Source organism: Balaenoptera acutorostrata, chromosome 5 (assembly GCF_949987535.1).
Source record: "Balaenoptera acutorostrata chromosome 5, mBalAcu1.1, whole genome shotgun sequence".
Taxonomy (NCBI): domain Eukaryota; kingdom Metazoa; phylum Chordata; class Mammalia; order Artiodactyla; family Balaenopteridae; genus Balaenoptera; species Balaenoptera acutorostrata.
Window position 1 is genome coordinate 12,943,527 of NC_080068.1, and position 16,182 is coordinate 12,959,708.

The following is a 16,182-nucleotide window of genomic DNA, read 5'->3' on the forward strand; positions in this document are numbered from 1 at the left end:
TCTGCTGTATGGTAGAAACTAACACAACATTGTAAAACAAATATACCCCAATAATAATAATTTAAAAAGTGCCTCTTAGTTTTTTGTTGTGAAGATTAAAAGGACCATCAAGCAAAGCACATACACTGACATGTCAATAAGTATTGTTAGTTTTGTCATAGATATTTGTATTAATATTTTTAGGCAAGCCATAGACCATTTACATTGCCTATTGAATTGTCCAGTTGAATTAATTAAAACTTTTGATTTCAAAAGGTAGAAACTCAACTCACATGACCTCCACTCCAAAATTCCTGGGGAACATGTTCAATAGCAGCATTGGTAAGATGCTCATCAATTATGTCCAGATGAGAAAGATCACAAATCAAACTAGTAGCTGATATTAAAGCCGTATTCTATTGATTTTTAAAATTATATATATGCTATATATATGTATATATAATTATATATGTATGCTATATATAAAAATCATATATACATATTAATTTATATTTATACATGAATAATATACTTATTATTTTCAGATTTTTACTTTTTACATATTTTACTTATTTTCTTTGGGTTTACAATGCACCTTTTTTCCTACTCTATTGAGTTGAAAGCTTAATTTATTTTAATTATTTTTTACATTAAAAGCATTTAAAGCTACAATTTTTATTTTTCTGATTACAAGTATTTGGGCAACTCGTATGTTTAGATATGAAGAATTCCCAAGAGCATCACATAAATAAACTGAACTTTCAGGGTTTATTTTTAATTTCAGTTTTAATTTTGTTTTGAAGGAAGAGATATATAGAAGCATTAACTCTTTTTAATTTTGTCATTTAAAAAATAAAAACTCTCCAGAAAATGGGCATAGAGGGAAGCAATCTCAACATAATAAAGGCCATATATGACAAACCCACGGCAAACATCATACTCAATGGGGAAAAACTGAAAGCATTTCCACTAAGATCAGGAACAAGCCAAGGAAATCCACTCTCGCCACTCTTACTCAACATAGTTTTTGAAGTCCTAGCCATGGCAATCAGAGAAGAAAAAGAAATAAAAGGAACACAAATTAGAAAAGAAGAAGTTAAACTGTCACTGTTTGCAGATGGCATGATACTATACATAGAAAATCTTAAAGATGTCACCAGAAAACTATGAGAACTAATCAATGAATTTGGCAAGGTTGCAGGATACAAAATTATTGCACAGAAATCTCTGGCTTTCCTATACACTAACAATGAAAAATCAGAAAGAGAAATTAAGGAAACAATCCCATTAACCATTGCAACAAAAAGCAAAAATACCTAGGAATAAACCTACCTAAGGAGGCAAAAGACTTGTACTCAGAAAACTATAAAACGCTGATGAAAGAAATCAAAGATGACATAAACAGATGGAGAAGTATACCATGTTCTTGGATTGGAAGAATCAATATTGTGAAAATGACTATACTACCCAAACCAATCTACAGATTCAATGCAATCCCTATCAAACTACCAATGGCATTCATCACAGAATTAGAGCAAAAAATTTTACAATTTGTATGGGAACACAAAAGATGCCAAACAGCCAAAGCAATCTTGAGAAAAAAAAAGGAGGTGGAGGAATCAGGCTACCTGACTTCAAACTATACTACAAAGCTATAGTAATCAAGACAGTATGGTACTGGCACAAAAACAGAACTATAGATCAATGGTACAGGATAGAAAGCCCAGAGATAAACCCACGCACATATGGTCACCTAATTTATGACAAAGGAGGCAAGAACACACATGGAGAAAAGACAGCCTCTTCAATAAGTGGTGCTGGTATAATTGGACAGCTACATGTAAAAGAATGAAATTAGAACACTCCCTAACACCATACACAAAAATAAATTCAAAATGGATTAAAGACCTAAATGTAAGACTGGACACTAAAAAACTCTTAGAGGAAAACATAGGAAAAACACTCTTTGACATAAACCACAGCAAGATCTTTTTTGAATCACATCCTAGAGTAATGAAAGTAAAAACAAAAATAAACAAATGGGACCTAAGTAAACTTCAAAGCTTTTTGAACAGCAAAGGAAACCATAAACAAGACGAAAAGACAACCCTCAGAATGGGAGAAAATATTTGCAGATGAAGCAATGGACAAAGGATTAATCTCCAAAATATACAAAAAGCTCATGGAGCTCAATATCAAAATAAAACAAACCACCCAATTAAAAAATGGGTGGAAGACCTAAATAGACATTTCACCAAAGAAGACATACAGATGGCCAAGAGGCATATGAAAAGATGCTCAACATCACTCATTATTAGAGAAATGAAAATCAAAACTAAAATGAGGTATCACCTCACACCAGTCAGAATGGCCATCATCAAAAAATCTACAAACAATAAATGCTGGAGAGGGTGTGGAGAAAAGGGAACCCTCTTGCACTGTTGGTAGGAATGTAAATTGATAAAGCCACTATGGAGAACAGTATGGAGGTTCCTTAAAAAACTAAAAATAGAACTACCATATGACCCAGCAATCCCACTACTGGGCATATACTCTGAGAAAACCATAATTCAAAAGGACACATGTACCTCAATGTTCATTGCAGCACTATTTACAATAGCCAGGACATGGAAACAACCTAAATGTCCAATGATAGATGAATGGATAAAGAAGATGTGGTACATATATACAGTGGAATATTACTCAGCCATTAAAAGGGACGAAATGGGTCATTTGTAGAGATGTGGATGGACCTCGAGTCTGTCATACAGAGTGAAGTAAGTCAGAAACAGAAAAACAAATATCGTATATTAACGCATATATGTGGAATCCAGAAAAATGGAACAGATGAACCTACTTGTAGGGCAGGAATAGAGATGTAGACATAGAGAAGGGACATGTGAACACGGTGGGGGGAAGGGGAGGGTGGGATGAATTGGGAGATTAGGTTTGACATAAATACACTACCATGTGTAAAATAGATAGCTAGTGGGAACCTGCTGTATAGCACAGGAAGCGCAGCTCGGCACTCTGTGACAACCTAGATGGGTGGGATGGGGGGTGGGGGTGGGAGGGAGGTCCATGAGGGAGAGGATATAGGTATACATATAACTGATTCACCTCATTGTACAGCAGAAACTAACACAACATTGTAAAACAATTTTACTCCAATAAAAAAATAAAACCTGACAATATCAAGTGCTGATGAGTACAGAGCAACTGGAATTCTCGTACTTTATACATAAGGATGCACAACGGTACAGTCACTCTGGAAAACAGTCTGGCAGGTTCTTAAAAAGTTAATCATATTCTTGCCCTCTGATGCAGCTGTACTACTCCTGGCCATTTATCCCAGAGAATTGAAAACCTAGATCCGTGCAAAGACATGCATGTTCTTAGTCACAGAGACATGAATGTTCATAGCAGCTTTATTTGTAAAAGCCCTGAAGTGAAAACAACCCAAATTCCTTCAGTTGGTGAATGGATAAAATGGTACATCCCGACCATGGACTATTAGTCAGCAACTACGGATACACACATCACCTTGGATGGATCTTAAGGCCATTATGCTGAGTGAAAAAGGCCAATCTCAAAATCTCACATACTGCACGACTCCATTTTCTAAGAGACAAATGATGGAGAACAGATATGTGGTTGCCAGGGATTAGGAGAAAGGGGAGGACGTGACTACGAAAGGATAGCACAAGGGAGTTTTTTGGGGTGATAGAACTGTTTTGTTTCCCACTTGTGGTGGTGGATACACAAAGTTATACACATGATAAAATTCATAGATCTGTACTCTAAAAGGATGTCGGTAAAAAATGCAATTAAAAAAAGACTAAAAGAAAAATAATAATCACTTGTTATTTCAGATTTTATTGGAGACTTGTCAGATTTTGTCTACAGCATCAATTTTTGGAAATGTATTGAGGTATTGTGACATGAACAATTATTTTCCGAAGTTCCGTCTACAAACATGTATTTTAAAGTTCTAATATTTTTTTAAAAACATTTTTAAATTTAAAAGTGTGTTCTGAAATCTAGTTCTTCAGTCATCTTTCTGAGAATCCTCTGAATCTGAGTCTTGGACAATAGGACAAATCTAATAAACTTCCTTATCCTTGTATTGGGTGGGCCAAAAAGTGCCTTTGGTTTTTTAAGTAAAAATAAAAGACACATTTTTCATTTTCACCAAGAACTTTATTGAACAATGTATTCACCCTTTTGTTCCACTACTTTCTGCCATTTTTCAGGCAACTTCATAATTCCATCTTCCCAAAATTTTTTATCTTTTTGAGCAAAGAACTGTTCCAGGTGCCTTTTATATCCTTCCAGGGAATGGAAATTTTTTCCATTAAGAGAATTTTGTAAAGACCAAAATAAATGGAAATCCGAAGGTGCAATGTCTGGTGAATATGGTGGATGAAACAGAACTTCCCAGCCAAGCTGTAACAGTTTTTTCCTGGTCATCAAAGAAACATGCGGTCTTGCATGATCCTGATGGAAGATTATGCGTTTTCTGTTGACTAAATCTAGATGCTTATCATCGAGTGTCGCTTTCAGTTGGTCTAATTGGGAGCAGTACTTGTTGGAATTAGTCATTTACTTTTCCCGAAGGAGCTCATAATAGAGGACTCCCTTCCAATCCCACCATGTACACAACATCACCTTCTTTGGATGAAGACCGGCCTTTGGTGTGGCTGGTGGTGGTTCATTTCTCTTGCCCCACGATCTCTTCCATTCCACATTTTTGTACAGTATCCACTTGTTATCTCCCGTCACAATTTGTTTTAAAAACGGAACATTTTCATTACGTTTCAGTAGAGAATCGCATGCAGAAAAAACGCTGAAGAAGGTTCTTTTAGCTTAACTTATGTGGAACCCAAACATCAAAGCGATTCACATGACCAAGCTGGTTCAAATGATTTTCAACGCTTGATTTGGATATGTTGAGTTATGTCGGCTTTCTCCCGCGTTGTATAATGTTGATTGCTCTCAATTATTGTTTCAATTTGATCGCTATCAACTTCAAAGGGTCTACCCGACCGTGGAGCATCATCCAGCGAGAAATCTCCAGCACGAAACTTCGCAAACCACTTTTGACACGTTCAATCAGTCACAGCACCTTCTCCATACACTGCACATATCTTTTTGTTTGTTTCAGTTGTGCTTTTACCTTTCTTGAAATAATAAAGCATAATATGCAGAAAGTGTTGCTTTTTTTTCTTCCATCTTCAATGTGAAAATGGCTACACAAAAATTCACCAATTTTGATAAGTCTACTTTTAAATGAGCACTGATATGACAGCTGTCACATACAATCTAACAAAATTGTTTCAAATGAAGTTAAAGACAACTAAGCGCTTCTAGAGCCATCTTATGGAAAAAAACGAACGAACCTTTTGGCCCACCCAATATCTTCATTTGAAGGAAGTTTCACCATTTTTAATATGATCTTACCCGCTTTAAATGGACTTTTACAAAACTACACAGAAAATGGCCATTACAAACTGTTTTACCTCCTTCTCATGACAACTAAACCTATAAGCTCTTCACACTTGTGTAAAAGATAAAAATAATAATAAATAGCTATAGGTTCTGTGCCTTGAAATTTTGTCCGACACTTTGCTAGTCACCACACATTTTTCTCCTAACAACACTCTGAAATTCATATTATATAGTCACAATTTCACAAGTGGTGACTATATAATAGAAATTAAGTAATTAATAAGTGAAAGATATTTTATTGGAAACTAAGTCCATCTGACAACAAATTCTATAATCTTATCCATAATAGAAATATAATTTAATATCAACAGGTAGAATAATGGAGTAAAACTAAGTATCATGAGTAATAATGTGCACTAGTTTCATAATTTTAAATAGGATGCTTATAATCATCCCCAGTCTAGCAATACAAATTGTGGCTCAGAAAAAAAAAAAAGAAAGAAATATATATAGTAGCTGCTAATTTTATATTCTATCTTTTTCAAAAAAAACTCACCCTGAAAAAATGGTGTTGATATTGTAGGCTGACTAATTTTAGTATTTATTTTTTGCCATAGGTTTTTTATTACTATAAATACATATAAGTCCAAAAGGATAAATCCTGGGATGAAGACTTCAGCCTTCTGCTTGATTTTAATAATTCCTCAAAAATACTTCTGTTTTCCTTAAATAGTAATTTTCCTTTAGGTGGTTTTTGAGAAACCACTTTAAATTATTTAATATTACATGATTTAATATTTTCATGATTTTGTGATTTAATATTTTGAGTAGTTGGAAAGTTATGGATAGTAGTTAATTGACTGTCAAAGTGCTTTTAAAGAGATACTGGCACTCTAAAGCTCACTGCTCTGTTATAAATAATACTTGTCTAAATCATTCTGTATACTTTTCTATTTCTTGTTTATGTCTCTTTCTCTCCCTCACTCTCATTCTTTTTCTTTCACCTCTTCTTTTCCTTCTGTTTTTCCTTAATTTAAGTCCTAAGGAAGTGAAGTATATGTTTACACTTGGATGTCCTTACTGAGTAGACTGTTATGTCTTCTATTATTTATTTTTAAAAATAGGGAAGTAGAAGCTGATATTTCTCTTTACAAGTGGAGTAAAAAAGGAAGTAATAAATAGGTAACATTTTCTGTAAAGCATTGGTTCTCTGTAACACTGAATCTAGCCCTCATCTCTGACAAGGAATAGGTCATTAGTATTCACTTTCTTATACCCCGCCTTTTTTGTATTTTAAGTCCATCTGATGCAAATTCATTCAAATTCAACTAAATTTTAACACAGTATTTTTTGGCTTTCCAGGATTCTTCCAACTGTTTCTCATGTGCTCTAGATGAGAACCATATTTTTTTTAAACATTGTATTCATCAAATTCTTTTCCCTTATGTATAGATACTTTCCAACTCCACAGGTAACTGCTGTAAAGAAGTACAGCATACAAAATTCCTTTATATAAGTTTTGAATTGGTGATATGATTGCTTCCTTGTTTCAAGATTTTTTTAATTCCAGGTATACTCCTCCCCTTTTTCTCTATCACTGAAAAGTATCTCTCTGTGTAAAAACTGTTTACAGTTAGCTTCAGGAGGTACTCTAATAATTTTTAATACTAAAGGTATTGCCTGTAGACATTGCTACACAGGTAACAATGTACAAGCTCAGCTTCCATTGTTATGTGAAAATTATTCCTTTTTACTCTCCCTCATCTTTTTTTATTCCCTCAAATGCACTGCAAATTTCCTTTATATCACATCATGATAAAGCAGTTTTTTTGATGCAGTTGAGAGAATGAAAATGAAAATCTTTTATGTTTAAAGATAGTTTTTGCCTAAATTCAGCTATGTTAGTACTTCTCTATTAAATAATACTTTAGAGATTTTAAGTTTAAAATATTATAGATAATATGCTTGTATTTTATTGCATAATTGTAACTACATTGGTCATTTCAGGAATCATAGTAAAATATTAAAATTACAGAGCTTTGAAAACCGTTTCTTATATATATAAGAATATGCCTTTATTGTAATGCTACATCTGCACAAAAAAATCCTGCCTTTTAGAAATGATCTTATATTTATAACCAAAGCTCAATCTAGGCATATTGGTTGAAATATACATCAATGTTATTAGGTATATCACTAAAATTCTAAGGTCAAGATATATTGACATAAGGTGATTTTTTAACTTTATTACTTTTCAGCTTTTATCCAATTGAACTGTTTGTACTGGCTAATATGTCAGATTACTCAATAGAGTATAATATATAAGTATACAACATAAAGCTGAGGATCTTGTTTTTCCTTCTATGAGATATATTTTTATTTGTGATACATCTCCATGGGCTACTACATAAATAAGTTAAATTTCAGGTTAAGTACAATTACTTGCAGCTTAATCATTTTCTCCTAGCTGAATTACAACAAACCAGCAATGTATGGTTATGCATGCCCAGTTCAGTTGTCCTAGGATATTTCATAAATCCTTTGAGGGTATCATAAGCACTCAATTACTATTCTAAAGCTCCTTCAGAACTAAGTCCCTTTCCTACAACCACAGCAGGTATGTTGGACACTACTTGAAAATCCCTTATAAAATTGAACAAATTGAACCTATTTGTGGTTTTGTTTGCTGATACTCAAATTGACAGCAGTGGATGTCTTTCAGGAATTCATTGAGGTGGCAGTGTACCATGGCAGAAATAAATTGCTCATTTGCCTGATGGATGGGCATAGGAAAGCAAGCAGTGTATGGAAGATTTCCCCAAAGGTCTCTGCTTCTTATGGCTATGGAGTATGAATTGAGGCATCACTTTGGCTGGTTGTTAAATGACTTGGCTGCTGAATTGGAAGCAATAACTGCTAATGTTGGACAGAAGATTAAGAGTTGCCATGCCCCCTCTGCTTTTGTTCTCTTAACCATAAGAGACCTCACTGCACCCAGAAGAAAATACAAATTTACATTTCTGTAATGGCAATGTGGCATAAACTAAGTCACCAAAAGGGCAAAGTTTTCTATTAAATATCTAGTAATAAGTATCTCCATACATAATGATAGTTTGACGTCCTTCTGTTTAGTTTGGCTTCATGCTGAAGGCTTTCAAGTCATTTTTTTAATGAACATTCTGGCACAAATCTATGATGATTCTGAGTTACTGACCTTAAGCAATCAATGCTCTTCATGAGGGCACTTTAATGTACTAAGCATAGTAGTGGTATCACTTGGCTCAGGTATGTTTGCTTGGAATATATAGACTACATTTTGGATTCAAATGAACTGATTATAATATAGATTTGCTCTATCAGTTCCTAGTTACTTACGAACTGCAGCAGTGTGTGTTTTATACCACAAGCACAGAGTTATCAGTCTATAATTCCATCTGTCTCTTTTAAATTTGAAACATTAAAAAAATAAACTATCTCATCTCATCTACTTCTAGCCAACTTTTTATTTAGCAGTTTTAAATCTCTTGAGATGAAAAGCTTTGCAAGACTTTATTAAATGTACAAATAATTGATAAGCTTTTTACTATTTTAGATATGCTAATTTTCCCCAAAACATCTAAAAATTATATCCTTATTACTTAGCCTTCGTTTTTTCTACTGATGAGTTATTTAGTCAATCCATTTTTACCACCACCTCCTAAAAATGGATCATTGCTTAATATTTATGCTGAAGCAATTTGTGCATACCTCAAAAATACCATACATTGAATCATGGTCCCTGGATTTCCTATTATTCAAATTATGCACATGAATACTTTTTAGACCCTAAAGTACTGCCAATTTATAGGTGTGACTTTTAATTAGTTAGATCTTACACATGACAACTCTGTGTATATGAGAGTAGGGAACACATTGACAGTTTATTTACAGTTAAGTTATTTGAATTGTTCTAGTAATGGAAGTCAGTAATACCTCACCTATATGTAATAACAAGAGATGATAATACTATATGTTATACTTTATTAAATAATAGACTAGTAAAATAATGTCCTATAAAGAAGGAAGAAGCACTATTCTTTTCTTTAAAAATGTACTTTGTGAAAAACTTGATCTAAACTTGTTTCTGAATACCTACAAGTTTCAAGAAAAAGTGTATTTGGTATAAGAAAACTAATGTCTTCTACTTTCAGGTGATGTGTGTGTGTGTGTGTGTTCAACCACACACACAGCTGCATCTGGACATTTTATTTTTAAATTTAAAGTCCCCTTTTTAAAATACAGACATACTTTTACTATTATAGATCAAAATATCCGGTAGAACTTCAAACTGCAAAACTATAATTCAATGTGTGAAACCAATACAGTCCATACTGACAGATAAAATTATATTCAGAGTGGAGGATTCAATTTAAATTCAGGTTAATTGATGCCATCTCTGTCAAAATTCCAATGTTGGTTTTCACAGAAACAGAAAAAAAATATACTAAAATTTGTGTGGAACCACAAAAGACCCTAAATAGTCTAAACAATTTGAGAAAGAAAAAAGCTGGAGGCACCATGCTCCCTGATTTCAAACTACTTTACAAAACTATCGTAATTAAAACAGTATGGTATTGGAATAAAAACAGACACACAGATTAATGGAACAGATTAGAGAGCACAGATATAAATCCATGCATATATGGTCAATTAATTTATAACAAAGGAGCCAAGAATATTCCATGGGAAAAGGACAGTCTCTTTAATAAGTGGTGTTGGGGGACTTCCCTGGTGGCACAGTGGTTAAGAGTCGTCTGCCAATGCAGGGAACACAGGTTCAATCCCTGGTCCGGGAAGATCCCACAATCTGCAGAGCAACTAAGCCCATGTGCCACGACTACGGAGCCTGTGCTCTACAGCCCACGAGCCACAACTGTTGAGCCCATGTGCCACAACTACTGAAGTCTGAGCACATCAACAAAGAGTAGCACCCGCTCTGCACAACTAGAGGAAGCCTGCGCACAGCAACGAAGACCCAATGCAGCCAAAAATAAATAAATAAATAAATAAATAAATTTAGCAAAAAAAAAAATGGTGTTGGGAAAGTTGGGCAGCCACATGCAAAGAAATGAAACTGGATGACTATCTTATACCATACACAGAAATCAAATCAAAATGGATTAAATATTTGAACATAAGACCCGCAAACCATAACACTCTTAGAAGAAAACATAGGCAGTAAGCTCCTTGACATAGGTATTGGTGATGATTTTTTGAACCTGGCATCAAAAGCAAAAGCAAAAAAGCAAAAAATAAACAAATGGGACTACATCAAACTAAAAAGTTTATACACAACAAAGGAAATCATCAACAAAATGAAAAGGCAGCTTACTGAATGGGAGAAAATATTTGCAAATCATATATGTGATAACAGGTTGATAAGCAAACTATATAAAGAACTCATACAGCTCAATGGCAAAATAATAATCATCATCATCATCCCATTAAAAAATGGGCAAAAGATCTGAAGAGACATTTTTCCAAAGAAGACATACTGATGGATAACAGGTTCACAAAAAGATGCTTAACGTCACTAATCATCAGGGAAATGCAAATCAAAACCACAATGAAATATCACCTCACCCCTGTTAGAATGGTTATAATTAAAAAGATAAGAAATAAAAAGTGTTGGCAAGGACACGGAGAAAAGGGAACACTTGTGCACTGTTGGTGAAAATGTAAATTAGTGCAGCCACTATGAAAAACAATATGGAGTTTCATCAGAAAAGTAAAAATAGAACTACCATAGGATCAAGCAATTCCACTTCTAGGTATTTATCTGAAGAAAACAAAAACACTAACTCCAAAAGATATATGCACCCCCATGTTCATTGCAGCATTATTTCCAATAGACATGATAAGAAAACAAACTAAGTGTCCATTGATGGATTAATGAATAAAAAAATTGTGGTGTACATATACATAAAATGAAATCTTATTCGGCCATAAAAAGAATGTAATCTTGCCATCTGCAATAACATAGCTAGACCTCCAGGGCTTATGCTAAGTGAAATAAGTCAGACAGAGAAAGCCAAATACCATATGATCTTTCTCATACATGGAATCTAAACTTTTAGAAAATTAAAATTAAAAAATAAGCTCATAGATATGGAGAACAGATTGGTGGTTGCCAGGAGCAGGAGGATAGGGGAATGGGAGAAATGGGTGAAGGGGGTCAAAAATAAATAAATAAGAGATCATCTGGCCAAAAAAAATACACTGGAAGTCCAAATGGAACAAAAAGATGCAAATAGGGTAAATTCTCTCTCTTTCTTAATTCCCTAAAAAAGATAAAATGTATACTTGAATGGCAATGAAGATACCTTTAATATCTTTGTAGTCTTCTGTTCCTGACATATTTATTATTGATATGTATCACACATACTAAGCGCTGAATAAATATTTCAGGATCAGATTGAATTTATGACAAAATTATGTGGTTTTTCTTCATAATAGACCATTCAATAGTAAAACTAAATAAGAAGGTTAAAACAATTAGCTGAATATGTGATAAAAACAAACTATATTTGAAGAAGAGATTTTGAGTAGCATTGGTATACATATTTCATACAGGAAAAGGGATTGCAGCTCTCTTCTTCAATTCATCTTCTCAAAGCAGGAAATAAGTCCATGTCCTCTTGGCTTGTAAAGCCATCATTTACCAGCTATTATCCCAAATGTATATTTTCTCCTTCTTTTGGTCTTGGTGAATTATTGCATAGCATGATGATAAGCATTGATCTTAAAGAAGAGACTTTCTCAAGGAAATAAAATATCTTCTCAATTCCCTCTGTAAAATTCCTGTTACATGCAGATATCCACCTGTGTTGTTTTTCAAATGCATGTGGGACGACGGGGAATTAATCAGATGAGATGCTGCTGAATATTTTAACCATATCAGAACTCAGGTCCATGAGTGATAGAAGGCCAGTTCCAATTAGTACCTAGAGCAAACTTTTCCAGAATCCTTTCAGCAACTTTACCCATAAAAAAGAGAAATTAAAGGGAAATAATGGACCAGATTTTCACCATTGAGAGAAAGAAAGAGAGTGCCTCGTATCTGGGCTAAGCATTTGCTTTGAGAATGTTGGTAACTTGCCACTCCAGAAGGTGGGGAAAGTCATCTCTGCCAAGAAATGGTCACAGTGTTCTGTTTAAACCTCTCACTGGAAAGAATCAATGAGGGTTTGGCCCTAGGGCAAAGGATTGCTCTCATCCTTCATATCAATACAACTGTGCAGAACCCTTCTTTATTTAGCTCTGTATGACACTAAACATAGATTTTGGAAAACTTAAATCTTTAGGTATGATGGGAAAGGGCAGTCAAATAAACATTCAGCTTGACTAAAGCATTTGACAAAATCAGAGACTTCACAGTCAGCGGGGGAGTTGCTCTGCCAAAACTCAGATGAATCGAAGAACTTGCCAAGGAACCAGCTAGCAAGGAGGGAGTGTGCACGCAGCCACTATAGGGCCCAAGTCTGCTCCTAGAAAATCTGTTCAAGAGCTTGGCTTCGGGGGGTTAGGCTGCCAACGGCCAAGTGTGTGGCCACAGCTGTTCGTCTGAAGGGAGAAGCTGAAGTACACAAGGGTAAGAGGGAAGAGTGGTCAAGAACACAGCAATGTCAAATAGATCGTCTAGATCCGAAGTTGAGGTGTTTTCTTGCTGTCATAATATGTAACTACTTTTGAGTGGAGGTGGTTTCGTTTTTCTGAATTGCCATATGATGCAACAGAGGTAAAGGATAAGCCACTGCATAGAACTGAGGTGAATTCTGCAATACTCTTTGAAAATACCATCCTTGATGTTTTGGCAAATCTAAAATTATGTAGCAAGCAGAAACAGTTTCAGTACACTATTTGTATTCCTCTCTCATTACAAAGGCACTGGCTGATTTAATGCCAACCCATAACAATTCAGGGATCAAGTGGCCTGCTTGCACTTACTTCCTCAATTAAGCCCCAAAAGATAAACCTTTCCTCTTATGTCATCCATACCCTCAAAACTGATCTTTCGTAAGCTTCATTCTCACACACCTATTTGCTCCTCTAGAAGTGATACAAAGTATAATATCACTATTGTTAACAAAGACATATGCTATTTTAGGTCTAGTTTGAGTTTTGGAGGCCCAAGCCCAGAGGATCTGGTTCACAGAGTTGTAGAAAAATAACTCGTTTGCCTCTAATAGTAAATCAAGGAAATGTACTGCTCAATGGTAGAGGCAGGTTAGGAAGCATCATATAAGCAATGATCATTACAAATATCTAACAGCTGTTACACCACAGGCTCAGGTCATTTAGAGGAGACATTGGCCATAGTTCAGGAGCTGGCTTAGAATCCCTTGCTAAGTGAGAATTAACCCTTTTCTTTCTGGATGATGGGGATGTATAGTGGGTGCCAGAGAGGACTGGTTGGGTGACTCGGGGGTTCTGGGGATTTCAGAGCAATGGCTACTTATCAAACTATATGAAATTATTTCAATAGTTGATCAACTGGTTTGTCCTACCATTGTGTACCATTTGAAGTAGGGTAATAAACAATACAAAATAAATAACACACTGATTTAACAAAAATAAAACACAGAAATGGTATAAGGGAGACTGATCAAGAACTACTTTGTTTGAGGCTCTCTGAGTTGGTGACATTTGAACTGAAATCTGGATAATGAGAAGGGAAGTGTCCTGGAAAACTGTTGGGAAGAATATTCTAGAGGATGTGACCAGCAAGCACACTATGTGACTTAAAATAAAATCAGCACTAGAGCACATGTATTCATATATTCCTAAACACTTAGAAATTAATATGAAAATATTATATAACAAAGATGCCAGAGTGAAAGAAATGAGAAAGAGCTAGGAGAAGCAGAGTTGTCAACAGGGGATAGCTTAGGGAATTATGGTTAAAAATATAAACACTATGGAAATTTGAATGCAAACGCTAATTTCTCAATGAGGGGGTCATTAATTACATAAAAATTAGGCCTAAAATTTAAGAATTGTGGATGGATCAGATGCTTGGTTTTCAAGGTGCCAAGGGAGAGACTTCTGAAGTATGACCATGTTCAAATATGAGATCAAGTATTTGCAACCACTTGGTTCATAGTCTCCTGTATCCACACTTTTGAGTATTTTTCTCTGACAATGCATCTGAGCTTGGCCACACAGTTTGCTTTAGCCAAGCAAATGTGATGCATTCAAAGGCTTTAAAAGTTCTTGTGCATCAGGGCTTACTTTCTCTTCCCGCTTTTGGAAGCCTGAGATCACTATGTGATGAAGCAGCTAGGCTACTAAAAGATAAGGGACCACTTAGAGCAAAGAGACCCAGCTGAGACCACCAGATCAAGCCACCTGCCCACTGCAGCCTCCACTCGAACCATCCTAGCCAAGAAGAACAACCTAGCCAATGCACAGAACCACGTGAAACATAATATTTGCTACTTTAAATCACTAAGATGGTTTGCTACACAGCATAAGTTAACTAATTCTGGGCCAAAGAGGAGAAATGTGTGAGTAGCAAGTATCTGAAGTAAAAGTGAAGTATATTGTGGGAAAAAAAAAAATTGCTTAGATGCCTGGATCCTAAGGTAGTAACAATATCAATAACAAGACAAACTGCCAAGAAAATTAATTCACTTCAATTCCAATTCCAGAAAAATAAAATAAGGAGTATGAATTCTGTGCCAAGCATTATGCTAAGAGCTAGGGTATAAAAATAAACACCCCTCCCTTCAAGTTGCTCAGAGATTCAGGATACAGGGGGAGGGGTGGGTGGTGAGGGCCACGCTGTTTAGGAATTATTTCAGTGTTGTGTCAGTTCCCAGGGACCAGTATCTCACAACTTCAAGTTTTAAAAACTATGAAGCAAACCACATTTCATTTCTCTTTTCTCTTCTAAAAACAGCTCTTTTCCCCTTGAATTAATTATACTATTATTAGTATATATGCACATACTTTTACATATTTTTAAAATATTCCTCTCCACAGATTTTAGGGAAAGATAATTTTTAGGAATGATTACGAGTGATTTTGAAGTGTAATGACTGAAAACATTATACCTATGCCATACAAGTGTGCTTAACCCTCCTTCCACTACTCCCTCCCTTGCCCCCCATTTACCTGCTGCAGTAGGAGACTGATCCATAGAATGAGTACATTATCCACCTCTCCTACTCAGTCCTCTTAAAGTGGACACTGGAGCAGAACAAGAATGGCTGTAAAAGGAAATAGACTTTATAAGGAATAAAAAGTGGCAATCTGTTTTACTTTTTTTTTTTTTTTGGCCACGCTGCATGGCTTGTGGGATCTTAGTTCCCCACCCAGGGATTGAACCTGGGCCCTTGGCAGTGAAAGAACCAAGTCCTAACCACTGGACCACCAGGGAATTCTCTTTTGTGTGTGTGTGTGTGTGTGTGTGTGGTTTTTTTAATCAGTTTTTAAATTCTCTTCCCCCCAAAAATAACTCCTGATGTCTCCTAGTCATAGTCTTCGCTATACAAAACCCCACACAGGTCCCTCTTTGCAGTCCTACAAAGGCATGTCAGAAGAAGGCAACCACAGAGCCCCTGCTTCTCATAGATTCTGACCTTTCTCCCTGCAGTCGCAGATATTCAAATGAAGGCATGATTATGAATATTTAATATTATTCCTTTCCCATATCTTGCATTCCCTTCTTAGGCTCTCCATCCCTTCCCCAAGTTATTGTTTGCAGATACTTTA

General features: G+C 35.2%; 1 non-coding gene across 1 annotated transcript; it reads right to left on the reverse strand.

Annotated features, from left to right (window-relative positions):
- Window positions 1–15,774: 15,774 nt before the first annotated feature.
- On the reverse strand, window positions 15,775–15,847 carry TRNAE-UUC (transfer RNA glutamic acid (anticodon UUC)). The gene has a single exon. It is a non-coding gene; the product is annotated as a tRNA-Glu (tRNA).
- Window positions 15,848–16,182: the final 335 nt, after the last annotated feature.